Source organism: Lycorma delicatula, chromosome 4 (genome assembly GCF_047948215.1).
Source record: "Lycorma delicatula isolate Av1 chromosome 4, ASM4794821v1, whole genome shotgun sequence".
NCBI classification, from domain to species: domain Eukaryota; kingdom Metazoa; phylum Arthropoda; class Insecta; order Hemiptera; family Fulgoridae; genus Lycorma; species Lycorma delicatula.
In genome coordinates, this window is record NC_134458.1 from 13,477,292 (window position 1) to 13,494,288 (window position 16,997).

At 33.7% G+C, this 16,997-nt stretch overlaps 1 protein-coding gene across 2 annotated transcripts in view; it reads right to left on the minus strand.

Annotated features, from left to right (window-relative positions):
• Positions 1–5,511: 5,511 nt before the first annotated feature.
• The window catches only part of Syt7 (Synaptotagmin 7), a 401,588-nt gene continuing 390,102 nt past the window's right edge, over positions 5,512–16,997 (minus strand). For both annotated transcript variants that reach the window (XM_075362357.1, XM_075362356.1), the window contains exon 11: positions 5,512–6,263. The gene's annotated coding sequence lies outside the window, so the exon portion shown is untranslated. The remainder of the gene's footprint in view (positions 6,264–16,997) is intronic.

Sequence of the window (16,997 nt, forward strand, 5' to 3'; positions counted from 1 at the left end):
ATCATTTTTTGATAAAATAAAAATAAATTAATTTTCAGAAAAGATTATTAAAAAATAATATATTTTTACTTTATAATTCACCATCTAGTTAAATATTAAAAGGATGGTGAAGTAATAGTACATTTAGATTGATGTGTAGCCAGAAAGTTTAATTGGCTTAAGACAACCTAACTGAACATGGTTTTCATTCAAGCTCTTTTCCTTTAAAATCATGGGTTACCTAATCCATTACACTTGTTAATTCATATACAAACATACAGTTTTTATACATACAGGCATAAATAAAAAAACAAGCTGTGTTAGCAAAAGCAAAACTTTCAATATTTTTTATGTTGCAATACGTTTTCATTTTTCTTAAATGCTTTATATTTTTAAAAGTAAAATAACATATTAAAGAAGATATTTTTATCTTTATGTGTAGCTAGTTTTTTAATGGCTGCGTAACACTTCCTGGGCATATGGAATGAGCTTTACCATAAATTGAATTAATGGAAATTTTTATTCAGTCATCGATGATTGAATGTTTAATAAAATAATAATAATATTTATTATACATACAGTAAAACCTTGATTTAACAGACATTAATTTTACAGACTTCTGATTTAACAGGCTAGCTTTGGTACTGGTGTTTGTCTTATGGTTAACATAACATGTTTTATACATTTTATGTGTTTGGCTGTAGTTGCATGCCAGTCAGTCAAACCATGGATAGGTCATAAAAATTTTAACCAAGATCTGCTTCACAAAGCCTATGTTGCACTAGAAAGGTAGACTTGAGCATGGAGCATTAGGTAGTGGCCTGCTTTTCCTACCATCAATGTAATATATTGTCAATAATTTGTAAGTTGAATATGTTTATTACAGAAAATACTTCCATAATATTTTATTACATCCTCAATTTTAAAATATTAAGTTGGTATTATAAAAATTTAATTTATTTTACTTTAAATATAAATAAATCTATGTTAATATTTAAAAATAATTTATTGTTTTTCACCTGTTTAAAATCATAAGTATATAAATACTTTTGGTACAGTTTACCATTTGCGTAAAACATCTATCATCAATTTAGTAAGATAAGATTATTTTACTAATGAGAGAATGTTCTCAAAAGTGATTTCTTTTAATTGGGTAAAATTACCAGCACTATTATGTTTTCGTAAAAATAGTACATATTTAAATGAAATAAATAGTATTAAAAAAAAACACTGAAAACACATTAAAAGAAATGTTTATGAGTATTTTATAATACTGTTAATAAAAAAATATATAAAAAAACATTTCAGAGTACACCTCTATTTTATGGACAATTATACTGCCATAGTTTATTAAACTGAAATTTTACTGTATACTTATTTTGATGCTTTGGGTGGGATAACATGCCTAAAATAGGCTGTAAGTTTAACAACAGTTCAGAAGCTAGTCTTGTTCAGTGAAACACCAAACAGTCTTGAAGTAGTTCAATAATTCAACCTGTGTCCTAAGTACACCAGTAAAATGAACATTTAAACTCCCAACTTGCACAGAATCACATACCAGCTGTTATACACAAGTTAATCAAGGATGTCCGCAGATACTTACCTGATTATCATGCTACTGAAAAGCTAAAGGAAAGTTTAGAATTGTGGCTACCTCATTAATGAAATATAGGATGATTTGGAATAACAAGAAAAAAAAAAATATTAGTTAAACCAACTAAGCCTCATACCTTTGACTACATCATACTGATAAAACCAATATTTTGAGATGAATTTTTCTCCTTGCAACTCATTCTGAATTATTTTAGTAATAGTAATCAGCAATGAAAGAATGAAAGAAATATGCCACTTTTTTTCTAATGTAAAATGTGTTTATTTACTTCTGGCTGCACAGTAAGTCAATAAAGTGATTGAAATTTAAATAAATAGAAAAGGTATAATATTTTGAGGAATCTGTTTGTAAAATAATTTCTATAGCATTTGTCCAAGAATAAATTAGAACTAAAGAATTAAAAATCAGCATAGATCTTTTTATCTCACAAATAAAACTTTACATAAAGCTCAGTTTTTTTTAACAATTCCGTCCTCTCTTTCCAAAAGTACCTTAATTTTCTATATAATTCATAAAAATCAAGAGTTTTGTTAAATTATACCATAATGCGTAGTAGAAATATATGGATTGTCATCCATTTTATAAAAATTATTATTATAATAATGTATAAAAATTTGAATTTATACAATTCTTAAATCTAAAAACAAATGGATCAAGTCACTTCTTGAATAATTTGTCTAGTTTGATTGACTTAAAAAAATATATGATTCTGTTGTTTTAAATTAAAAAAAAAAAAACATTAAATAAGAATGTCTCACAATTAAGTTTTATCATTTCACAGATAAACATCATGGCATATATTAAATGATCATACATTTTATAAATCAGGTACTCAGTTATTATAAGCTGTCCTCTGTTTACAGAATAAAATATTTTGATTTTATTTTCAATATTCTGATATTAAATTCATCAATTGGTTAACCACCATTATCACTAATTTATAATATTATCAGTAACTGAACAGTACTTTCTCAATCGATTTATAACATTCTTATAAATTATAACATATTTCATTTCATTAAAAATTAGTATAATTGTTCTTGTTATGCAGCAGAGCACTAATCATCCAAATAAAGTTTGTCAAGATATTTATAAAAAAAAATATGTTTTTTCTATTTGCTACTGGATGTTATGTGTCTATTATAAATAAATAATTACACTTTTAATTTTCACTTCAATTTTAACAAGTGTTTTACTTCATCTTTATCAAAAGTCAGTTTAATACATGAAAAGTTATTAATGTCTTCAACATTACATGAAACTGTAAGGAAACCTTATCAAGAGTTAAATCTATTATAATAATAATAATAATAAGGATGTCATTGTAAAACTTTGTGGGCTCTGTTACTAATTTGTTTATAGAAATGGATGAGATGGTCGCTGTTAACAAAATAACATTTGAATCCAAAGAAACCCTGGTGATTAATACATATAAAAAAATTATCTGAAAGTCAACAAATTTCACAATGGATTAAAATAACTTGTAAAAATAAACAACTATCTTTGTAAAAAAAATACAAATTAAAACATATAAGTATGAGTAAAAACATACTTGTACAGTAGGGATTTGTAAAAATTAAATTTTAATATATTTTTTTAAAAATAAATTTGTCCTACCTTTCCTCTAGTGTGTAAAATTTTTATGTAATGATAGAAAAATACTCTAATGATTCAGTTTTTAATATTTCTTTTCTATGAATTTCAAATAAATATTGAAACACTGTGAACTTGTTTTGAACAGCAAAATGTTAGAATATCTTGTGTCATAAAATATGCAGAAGTTGTTTTATGACTTTTTAATATTGTGAATATTTGTAAATTTAAAGTTATAAAGGGAAACACAATAATCTAAAATTATATATTCTACAAATTATTTGAAAAAATTAAAAAAAGTTGTGTGTGTTTGCAACCTTTTTTACATGGTTCCAGATTTTTTTTTATAAGTTTTATTTTTATTTCATAAAAAAATTATCATTTGATTATCAATTCAAAACTGTTCTAATGTTAGTCATATTTTTTGAAGCTGATCAAGCGTTTAGAAGTATTAAAAATTGGATGATTTTTCTTTTTCAATTTTTCATTTAATATGGATATCAACTAAGTTGCCAATTCATTGGTTTTTTTTTTACCAGAATTCCCATGTAATTAAATTAAATGTATTGTGATTAGGTATGAACCTTGCTCAAATGTCTGCATAATCAATACTTTACTTACAAAATTTTATTCGGTTACGTTATAAAATTAGTAATCTTATGTATGATTCCAAAGGTTTTGCTTCCAAAAAATTGCTTTCAAATTTGCAGGATACATTCATGTTATCCCAAGGAAGGTTTTAAGCCACAGATTGAGGTCCTAGTCCCCTTGGGGGTGAAGTTGTGGATTAAAGAAAATAAAAACTAATCTTTTATTTCATTATTATAGTTCTGTCTCCATGGCAACAGAAATAAGTTGTAGAGTTTTCCTCTACAAAGATCTGTGTATCTTAGTTACCATAGTTACTACTAATCTGTCTTTTATAATCTAGTTTTTTCAGGTTCCTGTAAAGCCTGAACACTTTGTTATTTATCAGTATGAAGGTAATGAACACTGTGAGGTATGGGAGGCAAAGCCCCCCTGGCTAGATGGGAATGGCAAGCAAAGCAAGCTCTGTGGCCCTGGGTTCAGCCCCATGACCCTAGGAAGCTGCAGGGAGGGCTGGGAACCCTTGCATTGACCTAGGGCTTGCCTTGGTTGACCTGAGTCCTGGGGTCCAGAGAGCTTCTCCCACTGGCTAGAGGTTCATTCAGTTTGTTGAAGTGAGCCCTGACCAGCTAGTTATAAAGTATACTTGTAGTATATAATTTTTAGAATACATATTTAATTATTGATTAAAACTAATTTAATGTGTAGAGAAAATATGTTTAAATGTTGAAGTGAATGTAGTCAAGATATTTATCAGAAAAGATCGTTTAATCTGTGAAGTACAAGAAAATGCATTAGAATTTGGAACACAAAACCTAACTATAACAATTTTTATATACATATATGTAATTTAAACTTACAGACAAGTTTTACAGAAAACATACATTACATGGATAAACAGAGGGTTTCATTAGCTAATTTTTATATCATAACTACTGTATGTAATTTCAAATTTTGACCCACACAAATTATATTACTGTTACATTTAAAATTTATAACTATCAAACAAATCATTTTTAAAATATTGGAAGTTCTTATTTGAAACAACCTTATAGCATAGCACCATCTTCAGTCGAGTAACTGGTAATGCTGTCTTCATGTAAAAATGTGCTCTATCTTTATTAACAACAATACAAAAAGGTTAGGAAACCCCTTAAGTGTGTAATTCAATAATGCATTTGATGTATGTTGCGTTTATTCATTTAATGGATGTTTTTTCTGTTTGTAAATTACATACCGTTCAATTCATAAAACTTGACAAAAATAATATATAAGCTGAAAATACACAACACAGATCAATGTTATTAAAACCAGTATCTACATTGAAGATGATGCAGTGTTAATTAGTACTGAAAAGTCCTTTGAAAGAAAAAGTTCCACTATTTTGAAAGTGTATATTCCAGTTTGGAAGGCCATCAACCAAACAGTAGGTGAAGACAATTTATTACTTACAGCTTGAGTAGATGTAGAAAATGGAAATACGTTGGCTAGGAATGGAGGATTACAATTTGAAATGAGAGCAAGAAAAAATTCTAAAATAATTAAATTTAAGATTATATAAACTCATACTTTACTTTAGCTTGCCTAAAAATGATCTGCCTCAACATTTGGAATATTTAAATTATTTAATATTTAATAATTTTATAGAGTTATGATGTTTAGTTATTCTGTTAAATGAATAACAATTACAATTTAGGTTTATTATTCTAACAAAAAAACAACAGTATGGTTTAAAAAAAGTTCTTTATTTAAGAACTTACAAAATGTGTAACTTCAATTTTTTAATTCATTTATTAATGTGTTTTTTATATTATTATATTAAAAAAATAAACTTAGTATTAAAGTGGCAGTGTGAAATCCCTTCATATTTTTCATAACTGAGACTACATCCTGAAATTACTGTGCTAAATTAATCTGTATAATTGATGCTCCACTGCAATTATAAAACTTCATATTAAAAGAATAATTTTTTTCAGAGATTAATGATAAAAACAATATAAAATATTTTACAATTTTTTTGTTAGTAGTTCCAATACCTTCCAGTAAATGCGAATAAATATTACTAATTACACAACATTCAGAAATATGTTATATGTAGAGACTATGTTTTTAGCTGGAATAGAAAAGAAATAAATCACTTGTCAGTTAAATAAAGTATACTACTGCTTGTAGCCTATTACATTTGAGGTTGTTTTTAATAACAATTATTTATTACTATTATACAAATAAATGCGACACACAATTTTTCTAAATGATTAGCAGACATTTTTATGCAATATTAATTATTGCACATAATTACTAAACCAATAAAACAAATCTTTTATCAATGTCTTCAGTAATGCACATTTAACGTTTAAATTATTATTTCTTTAAAAATAATTTTACCTTTCATTCAGCCACTGAAATAGTGATATTCTGTACAGAATTGTAGAATGGCAGAACATCACTGTAGAAATTGTAGTTTACCACAATATGCAAAGCTGACTGCCTCCTGCAATTGAATATACATTATTTTATATTCATTAAAATGATTAAATATTAAATGACTACTTTTAAAATCCTGGAACTTTTCATTCATGCCTTTTAGCTTCTTCTTTGGTAGAATTATCAGTAGCATTATCTCTATTGGCTGCTAATTAGCTCCAAAAGGTCCTACAAAAGAAAAACTGCCAGTATTTTGAAAGTGAATCATTTAATAGTTTTAAAGTGTTGTCACATTTCATCATGCTGTTCAGTGAGTTCATATTCTAAGGATAACATTTTAAATTTGAGTAGTTGTGCAGACCAAATTTTGATATGCCCATCATTTCACTGCCAACAGCCATCTGAATTGATACTCATTGTACATCATCAGCCTGAAAGACAGTCTCAAAAATTAATACTAACTGCTGGTATATATAACAATGCAATAGAGGAAGCTTGGTGGTCATAGTTGTTGGGGTTTGACTAATACCTTCTCATGGTAGAAGCGTACCCATTACCGTCTAATAATTTGCACATTATCTGGATAAATATCTGTAGCACAGGACTAAGTTATCAAGTTACAGATAGCAGTACTTAGCAAGATTAATGACTGGAAGGATGTTGGTAATATAACACGGTAGGGATAAAGTCACTTAACCACTGAATATAAAGTTGCTTGATCAATTTTATTTGGTTAAGACTAGTTTGTGTACCTTGTGTAATTGTTAATAACAGTTGTGTAATTATGTGTATGTGTAAAATGTTGTGTAATTTTTAATAACAGTTATTTAGTATAGTGTATGTAGATTTGAACAAAATGATTTTTTATTGTTTGCCAAAATTAACTGAAAGTTAACAACAGAAGAATGTGTGTTTGCTTTACTAAAGATGTTATAAGAATGCAAATTAATTTAACTTAAATTTTACAAATCATTTTCCTTAGGTTCTGTACCATCACCAAAAGCTGTTCATAATTTTAAATAAGATTTTATTAAATTGGTTCAAGTGTTGATTTACCTCATTCTGGAAGGCCATCAACCAAACAGTAGGTGAAGACAATTTATTACTTACAGCTTGAGTAGTTGTAGAAAATGGAAATACGTTGGCTAGGAATGGAGGATTACAATTTGAAATGAAAGCAAGAAGTTCTCTAAAATTCTAAAATAATTAAATGCTAAGATTATATGAACTACTCATAATTTATTTTTTCCTTGCCTAAAAATGATTTGCCTCAACATTTGGAATTTTTTCATCAGTATTCACCGCAGGACTAATATACATCTGTAAATAAAGTAATGAGACTGGTTCAGAAAAACTTTTTATTTATAATTCAATTATACTTGAACTCTATCACCTTCAAAATAGTTCCCTTAGGAAGCCTTCAAACAGTTTTCCCACTCTTCATAGCAGTGTTGGAACTCAGAAACCGGAATATCCTTCAGATGGTTGATTAAATTTGTTTTATGTTTTCTACTGTTCCAAAATGGTATCCTTTGAGGTGTTTTTTTTTTAAAGTTGGGAACAGGAAAAAGTCGCAGGGACTCAAGCCAGATGAACAAGGTGGTTAAGAAACTACAGGAATGTTTTTCTTTGCCAAAAACTCATTAATTGAGAGTGCAGTGTGACAAGATGCATTGTCATGATGCAGCATCCAGTTATTTTTGATGGCTGATCTCATGTGGGAAACTCTTTTCTGCAGTATTTCAAGAATTTCTCAGTAAACATATTGATTTACAGTCCGCCCTGCAGGCAAAAACTCCTTATGGACAATGCCATTACTATCAAAGAAACAAACTGGCATGGTTTTGATTGGCTCATTTTTGCTTTTTTAGGACGTTGTGAGTTTGAAGTGTGCCACTCCTTGCTCTGGCGTTTTGTTTATAGGTCATACTCAAATATCCAAGATTCATCACCAGTAATAACATTTTTTACAAAATCAGGATAAGTTTCAATTCACCCTAGAATATCGTGGCACACTTCCACCTTGTTTTTCTGTTCAACAGTGAAGTTTTTTGGGACAAATTTTGCACAAAATGTTTTCATGTCTAATTTGTTTATCAAAATTTGATGGACTGTGGTATGGTTCAAATTCAATTGTTCTGCTATCATTCTGACAGTTAATCGCCGGTCGTAACGTATCAAGTCTGATTCGCTCAACATTGTGGCCACTTTCTGACGTTAATGGTCTTCCAGAGCGTGGATCGTACGCAACTGATTCCCGGCAATCTGAAAATGCTTTAAACCACCTAAAAACTTGGGCTCATGACAGAGCGTCATCTTCATATGTCCTTTTCAATTTTCAAAAAGTTTCAGTAGCATTCTCACCTAGTTTAACACAAAACTTGATTGCACAACGTTGCTTGATTGCACAACGTGCGTTTGTAACGCACAACAAAAACTCGTTTCAAGAAAAGTTTGTTTACGTCTCACCCACGTGAGACGTAAACATTTTTAGTCTATTGTTCCCACGAACAATAGACTAAAAATATTAATACCTAACATAAATCAGCTGTCCATGAAACCATATGTTTACTAGTAACTTTACAGTGTTGCCACTTTGCCTGCCAAAAAAAAAAAAACTAGTCTCATTACTTTATTTACAGCCCTCATGTGTGTGTGTATATATATATATATCGCAGGGAAATTATGAAGACGGAGATTTTATCAAATCCCTACGGTAGATGATCAATTCACGGAAGATGTTAAAATTACAACTCTGTGGGGTGATTTCCCTAAAGAAAGTAAGTGATTTGATCAAATCCGTTAACTGTTTTAGTGAAAAGATGAAATAATATTGTTTAGATATTAAAAGTATTTATTTAGTAAACCATACATTATTAAATGTAGAGTAGGTAATACAACAATAGTCATTGAAACACGAATTATTTATTCAAAACTAATTGAAAAAAAAACTATGAAAAAACTTATAACTTAATTACAATTAGTTTCGAATAAATAATTTGTGTTTCAATGACTATTTTTGTATTACCCACTCTACATTTAATAACGCATGGTTTACTAAATAAATAAGTTGTGACACCTTCTAACCTTCGTTATTTGAGTCCTGACTAGTTTATTTCATCTTTTCACTAAAACATTCAAGAGATTTGATCAAATCACTAGGTTTCTTTAGGGAAATCACCCCACAGAGTTGTAATTTTAACATCTTCCGTGAATTGATCATCTACCTTAGGGATTTGATCTTTGTTTTTATCATCTCCCGGCGATATGTATATTGTAGCGTGACAAGGTCTGCCACAATCTTAATATTTCGGGTAATATTTTGGAATAATAATTGGAAAAAATATTGTTTTCTTAATAAACATTTTAATAAAAAAATTCTTGTTATTATTAAAAAATATATTATTTTATTAAAGCCATAAACAATGTTAATAAGAGAGGAAGGTTTTTCTAATTTATTTAATTTTTTTAAAACTCATTTCCTGTTATTAATAATCTTCAATTACTAATAATCATTATTCTATTTAATTGTAAGTTTGCTTACTTTTCGTAGTTTTCATCCTTGTCTGGCTGAGGAACTATCCCTTTACATTTTAACACGTAAATTTTTTCAACAACCTTCGATTAATGTCATGTTTCACGTGAGAAGTCAAAAATAACGGAAATGACTTGCCTCTTCAGCTAATTTCCCCGCCAGGTTGACCCGACCGGTTCGACCAATTAGAAGTAAGAAAGGGTTACCACCATTCGCCGGATAGGCGGTTCCATTTTTGTGAAAGCTCGCTTTTCGTTAGTAGTACTAGTACGAACTCACGGTCTCTTTGGTAGAGTCTTTGTTTCGAACTTCTGACGAGGGTGGTCGAGAGACGGACCGGAGTAACCCTAGTTATGGAGTCAAGATGTAAGTTATTAAAAATGTTTATCTTTGTACATAATTAGAAAATAAATTTAGAGTTAAGTTTATTGTCGCAATGTTATCCGAATATTAAGTTTTAAAATTCCCCTTTTTTTTATTTAACATTTTGTAGCATACCCTCGTCAAAAAGTTTCATTTATAATTTAATAATTTATTTTAACCATTTAATAATTTGATTCAGACCAATTGAAATGTAATTTCAATTTTTTTGAAAAAAAAATGGAATTTTATTTTATTTTCTTTAAAGAAAAATGGAATTATTCACTGTATAGCTTAAGTTTTATTATTAATTAATTTTTTTTTTTTTATTTGTGCAATTTGAGTTCGAAATAATAAATTCTAAAGAAAGAATTAAGTTCTATATTTTATTATTATTATTTATTTCAGTGTCATTCGAGAGTTTTAATCAAGTGTAATTCATAATTAACCATAAGAAATAGTTGAAGTTTGAGACTAATGAAATCACTAAACAAAAACAAACGTTAGGACGCAATAATCATGTTTAAATTTCAGGAAAATGTTTCAATGTGCTCAAGTTAATTTTTATTTTTGTCTTTGGAATATTTATCTTTATTATTTTATTATTTTTAATTGTTGTTTTAGAGTATAAGTTTGTCAATAAATGGGAATTGACGTTATTGTTGTTGTTATTATTATTATTATTATAATCAGAGTTGTTTTCATTTAAATCTTACGGTTTTTTTGAGTTTACAGAATGATTATTTAATATTTTAGGAATGAGTTGTATTTTATTTACTTGTAGGTACTCACTTCATGAGAACCAATTAGCGATGTAGTTATTTAAGATAGATATTCAAATTTCATTGCACAGGAGAATAGGGAATTTTCTTAATTTCATATAAATAATTCCCAGTTTCTTTAATTTTCACATTCACGACACTTCACTAATACGAGGTCTGTTCAAAAAATACGTAGACTAACGTCATAAAACAAAATGTACTTTATTTAGAAGTTACTTGTCTGGGTCCCCTTCAAAGTACTCTCCTCCCCGACGCGCATACTTATCCCAACGGTGTTTCCACTTTTGGAAACAATCCTGGAACCCTTCTTTTGTGATGTTCTTCAGTTCCTTCGTCGCATTTGCCTCAATCTTGGGAATCGTCTTAAATCTCTTCCTTTCAAAGGTTTTTTGCGTTTGGGGAACAAGAAGTCACTAGGAGCGAGGTCAGATGAGTAGGGTGGGTGGGGAAGAACAGTGATCGAGTGTTTGGCCAAAAACTCACGAGTTCTGAGGGCTGAATGGGCTGGAGCGTTGCCGAGATGAAAAAACCAGCCACCAATCTTCCACATTTCTGGCCTTTTCCGCCAGATAGCGACCCGCAGACGTTTCAGAACTTCAGTGTAGTAGGTTTGGTTCACTGCGGAGCCTTGGGGGAGGTACCCGTGGTCGACTACGCCCTGAGCATTAAAAAAACTGTCCACATCACCTTCACATTGGAACGAACTTGGCGAGTTTTTTTCTGTCTGGGAGTTGTTTCACCCACCCACTGGGACGACTGAACCTTTGTTTCGATCAACAAAGATTCATTACCTCTTTCTTATGATCCTCGATAAGAACTTTTCATCTTCTTCTGAACGGTCGAGCAATTCTTGACAAGCCTGGACGCGATGGGCTTTTTGGTCGTCCGTCATTAGGTATGGAACAAATTTCTCAGCAACGCCGTTCATCTTCAATTTTTCGGTCAAAATCTCGTAACATGATCCAACTGATATCCCACACTCTTCAGCAAGCAGACGTCGATTTGCCCGAACCAGGGTGTTGATTTTGTCTACGTGTGAGTCGTCAGTTGACGTGGAAGGATGTCCAGGACGCTCATCGTCTTCATTCGACTGACGACTATCTTTAAAACGTCCATGACACTTAAAACATGTCGCACGATTCATAGCAACGTCGCCGTAAGCCGTCTTGAGCATATCAAAAGTTTCACTTGCAAATTTTCCGAGTTTAACACAAAATTTCACAGCAACTCTTTGCTCGTTCAAGTCATTCATTCTAAAATCCGCCAAACGAAAAAACACACTTCACAAACAACCGCGTAGCTAAGCAACCAATAATGATATTTGCAGTCAAAAAACTTCGTTGTAATCAGCTGATCTGTACGAACATGGTGACTCCAAGCGGATTTGACTGGAACCAACTGGACCCGAGCAATTCAAACAGTCAACGTATTTCTTGAACAGACCTTGTATTTCCGAAAGTTAATCGAACATTCAGTTAGGCCAACTTCATTAACCCGAATGAATAGAGAAGTTCGAACCATTTCATTATCTTCACAACTGAATTAAGTCGCATTAATCTTTATTTAAAGTTTATTTGTTACGATAGTATTTTAGATAAGATTTCAGTTATACCCGAGGATGGATCTCAGACTTAAAAAAAAGGTTTTTTTTTCTATATTACATATTTCATTGAGTTGCGTAGTTATAGACAGGTTCATCACCCTTAGTAAAGTTTTCTCTTGTGTGAATACGAATCGTGCGGTCTTGTTACTATTTCTTATTTATAAAAAACGTACGCTCTCGCATTGCGTTATGTCCTTGAATCGACTGCAATACACATATCGTTTTTCTAATATAATTCATCCTCTGTATTTAATAATCCATTTATTTCCTGACCCCGAGGAATGCAAATATTTTCGATTTGGTTTACTTTAGACAACCATTTAACCCCACCGTCAATTTCAGACGGCCCGATTTGAGTATGAGTTATAAACCCCCTTAAAATGGACTCCCAAAACTTTTACATTCTCATTTTCAGGTACCCCGAGTATTAGGAAGCAGTAATAGGAGGAAAGAACCCGCTCCCAGGGGAATGCACAGTCTGTGCACAAACCTCTGCGAAGAAGCAAGCACTTACGCCGCCCCCAGGCATCACCAGAGAAAGAAGTCGAATTTTTGTATGTTGCTCTAGGAGCAAATTTATTTTCCAGTTGCACAGTAGAAACCCGACGGGTACTTCGTAATAGAAGTTGGTGGAGGCGATTTGGTGACAGAATTTGATGAAGTCAAATTGTCGTCATATAAATTTGATGGAGGCGTCAACATTTCGTGGAGGCACCGTTTCTATATTGTGATTCGTGGCAATATATATATATATATACACGTAATACTGTGAAATTATTGTGTTCAACCAGTATTGACAGCAAAATTTACGTTTCGTCCATAATAAACTTCAAAATTTTCAAAAAGCAATTTCAACAAATTAAGAAATCAGAAATAAATGTTTTAATATAGTTAAAGAATTTAATAACAACTGAAGATGCGGGATCCTGCAAAAATCGATTCCTGGAATTAAAAAGGTAAATTTAACTTATCTATTTACTGTCTTTTGGTGGTTTATATTTTATTTAATTTTACATTTTATTAGAACAATGGTCAATCATTTTATTAGAACAATATAGAAATAATAAAGCCAAACAAAAAGAAAGCAAAATTGGCTAAGTTTACATAATGTTTCTAAAACGTCCAGGCTTTTTCAAGCTATATATACAATACATACAAAAATTCAAACCACTCGTATATCTATACAATTTTAGGTGAAAAATTGCATAAATTTAACCAATTTTTGTTTTATGTTTTTCTTTAGCTTTATAATTTTTTAAATATTGTTTTAGTATTTGCGTTTGTTTATTTTTTGTACCGTGTTATACAGCTAATAACGTAAAGCACCTTGCTGCCGCCTTAAAATCTATGGCTCTATAACCCTTGACTCCGCAATTGAAGCAGGAGCCCGACCTGTCTTCTCTTCGGCATCCTCTGGCCGTATGGCTCGCCTCGAATCACTTGAAACATCGCAGGGGCTGCTCCACGGTGTCAACCCTGCATGACACTATGTCGATCTTTACGCGACTCTTCTGTACTAAGTGCGCAGCCAAGGAGGCCGGCAGTCTGCAGATTACAATCTTCGTCTCTCCGTAACCGGGTCGTATCGTAATCCGAAAATCATACGGTAGCTCAGGGTCGGCCACCTCCCCAAGCCCCTTTACTACATCATCCGTCTGTATATCGTCCTCAAAATCGCGTATGCGGAGAACAAAAGTTATGGTCTTGATTGTACGGTGCCATCCTTGATGGCAGTCGTCACTGCCTGCTTAAACGTCCCAGCGTTTTTAACCTTCTACTTTTGCCAAGATTAAGGGTAGGTCCTTGTATAGATCTATACAGGACTTGTGGGATGGTACGCCTCTAGTTCGTTTTTAAGAGCAACTGGAACCCAAGTGCTCTCCAACCACGCGAATTTGAACCGATATTTGTTTCGGTTCCACCTGGCAGCTGATGAGCTGTGTGTCTGCGAGGAGGTCCAGTTGAACGAACACATGATGCTCGACTGGCCAGCTCTAGAGGGCCAGAACTCAAGCCACCCTGGAACTTAGAGGTCAAGGGGACAATCGGCCACTCATAAGCGGCGAGTCAATGTGCCGTGAGCCGCATTGTCGGGCCGTGTGGGAGTCCCTTAAACGGTTGCTATGTTCAACCGACATCAGTAGTTTACTTAAGGAAAAGACTCCTAACGCACTGCTGTGGGAAGCTAACATATTGAGATATATGGCTGTTAACTAGCCAATTAGGGCTCCAAGAGCTTTAATGTGGTGAATAGGTATTTGCTTGTATTCAGCGACCTAGGCGTGGCAGCAAGTTGCTGTCCTTGACAGAATAAATTTTAATTTATTGACAAGTCATATATTTTAGTATGCAGACGGGGTGCGCCTATCCATTTTAGTAATATATGACAAGTGAGCGGTGGGACACGCAAGCGAGTGGTGCAGAGCACCACGCTTTTTCCGCTCGCGCAGTTAGGTAAGCTCTCGTAGCTAATTAGGTAATTGGTCGCTAAACCGTTTTGAGGAACAATAGCCGTTTGTGGTACGGACATATGCTTCAGGTCGACCGAATGGGGTGGTGGTGGTGGGAGAAATGCCAGACAAACCAACCTCCTCCTTAACTCTAATCTCCATACGTTGTTCAGCTTTACGTAGGGATAGTATCTCTGTTGTGCCTGCAACGCCAACATCCGATCTCACAGTTTTAAGTGTCTTCGTATGACGTATTAGACTTTAGAATAACTATTGTCCTATACATTTTTCCGCTAGTGGTTTACCCGCCAGACAGAGGGAGTTCTACCACTCGGGACGGTAACATAGCAATTACGTCCCACCCTCCTGCCTTCACACTCTATTATTTTTCTTACGTATACTGCAGTCTCCCCTCCGTAGAGGGGAGACATAATGTCATAAGATTCCTTTCTTTATTCTAGCTAATTTTCTGAAACGCATCAACCAACGCCTGGGCGAGATCGTTCTCACAACTCATTCAACATTCCTAATCGGTACCCGTTCTCCCGACTCTTCGTCAATAAGCGTCGTCTCCACGGCTACCGACAATACATTCCCTGCTACTAGTCTCGGGGTGTTCATCATCCAAGGCCTCCGTCAGTCTGCCCTCAGTAATCAGTAATATCTTTGATGTCCATAACTGCTACTATGTTCTTTGGGGGCGGGTGGGGGGTTTCCACTCCTATCCTGCATTTTTGTGTACGTGTTACGGTAGGCCTTCTTGGGTCAACTCCTTTTAATAAAGTCAGCCATATCCTCCACCCTGACACCACTGTCCAATCCATCTAGTATCGGGTACCCCGTAACCACCCGTGTCTGGGTAGTCGCCTCGACCATTTGGTTGTTCCTAGTAGCTCCAGCTGAAGTACGATCCAGTCTCCGTAAGTTTTTCACAGCAGCGGTGAACTCCGTATCAATTTCCTTTATACTTCTTTTAACATTTTTATCCGTGTTTTTCCTGTGTTCTTTGGCTAGCTTTTCAAGCCACCGGACCATCATCTCCATGTAAAGAGGTATGTCCTCCTCCTTCTCGGTGGAGAACTGCCTCACCTTCAGCCGTTTGGCTCCCTTCCTGCCCTCCACAGTCGCTCTGGGGGGCAAGCCCTCCACCAGCGGGTCAGATGTTACAGCGCCGTTGGCAACCGGGATGTGCCTCCATTGCCTCTTGTCTCGATGTCGTAGGCTCAAGGGCGACTTCCAGTTCTTCTGCCAGCTTCCCTTCTATTATTATGGAAGGGCCAGTAAGATAAACAAAAATAACATAAATTAAATATTAATAATTTAACTTGAGTAGCCCAGCAACTAATCAATCTGTCGCTTACACCGATAACGCCAGTAAATAATATAAAATTATAATCAGTACTGAGAAATAATATTGTATATGCCCTGAGGTAGATAATCCCCACGTCCGGAACACAACATCTACGTTCCACGTCCAGGGCGGAAACAGCTGTGCTTACGTACAATACTTATAGCTGGCTAACGGGGTTCCGAGTAAATTCCTCGGTTATGCTTCTTACTTTTGACCTGGTTCCAACTTCAGGTCACCAGACGGATTGGATTTTTCGGCCACCTGCAGGATATGGACAAACAAACGATTTGGAAATGGATTCATACCACCATTAGAGCTGGCGATGTGGCGGTCACGGTCGAAGTTATTTGCAGGTGTAACGGAGGCCTTCGCTGTCCACATGCCCCCCGCGATGGCAAGCATGTAGTTAAGGTGCCCATGTTTTTCGGGGCATGGGAGTCCTGAAAACCTCGGTATGTAAGGGCCTGGAGTCAGTGCAGAGACTGCGCATCCGCTCTCTGCCAAGACATATGCCGGTTCCACCGGAGTACCGGAACGGACCTCCAGGGTTGGTAGCCCTGGAGTGGGGGTGTACCTAGGCGGCTAGCCTTACTACAGAAGGGATCAAATACTCATGCAAGCTGAACAACCAAACGTGGCAGAGGGTTCACGTAAACACCCTCGTCTAGAACCGGCCGTTTCGCCTGATGCAAAACGGAGAAAGAGTGTAGAGTTTAAGAA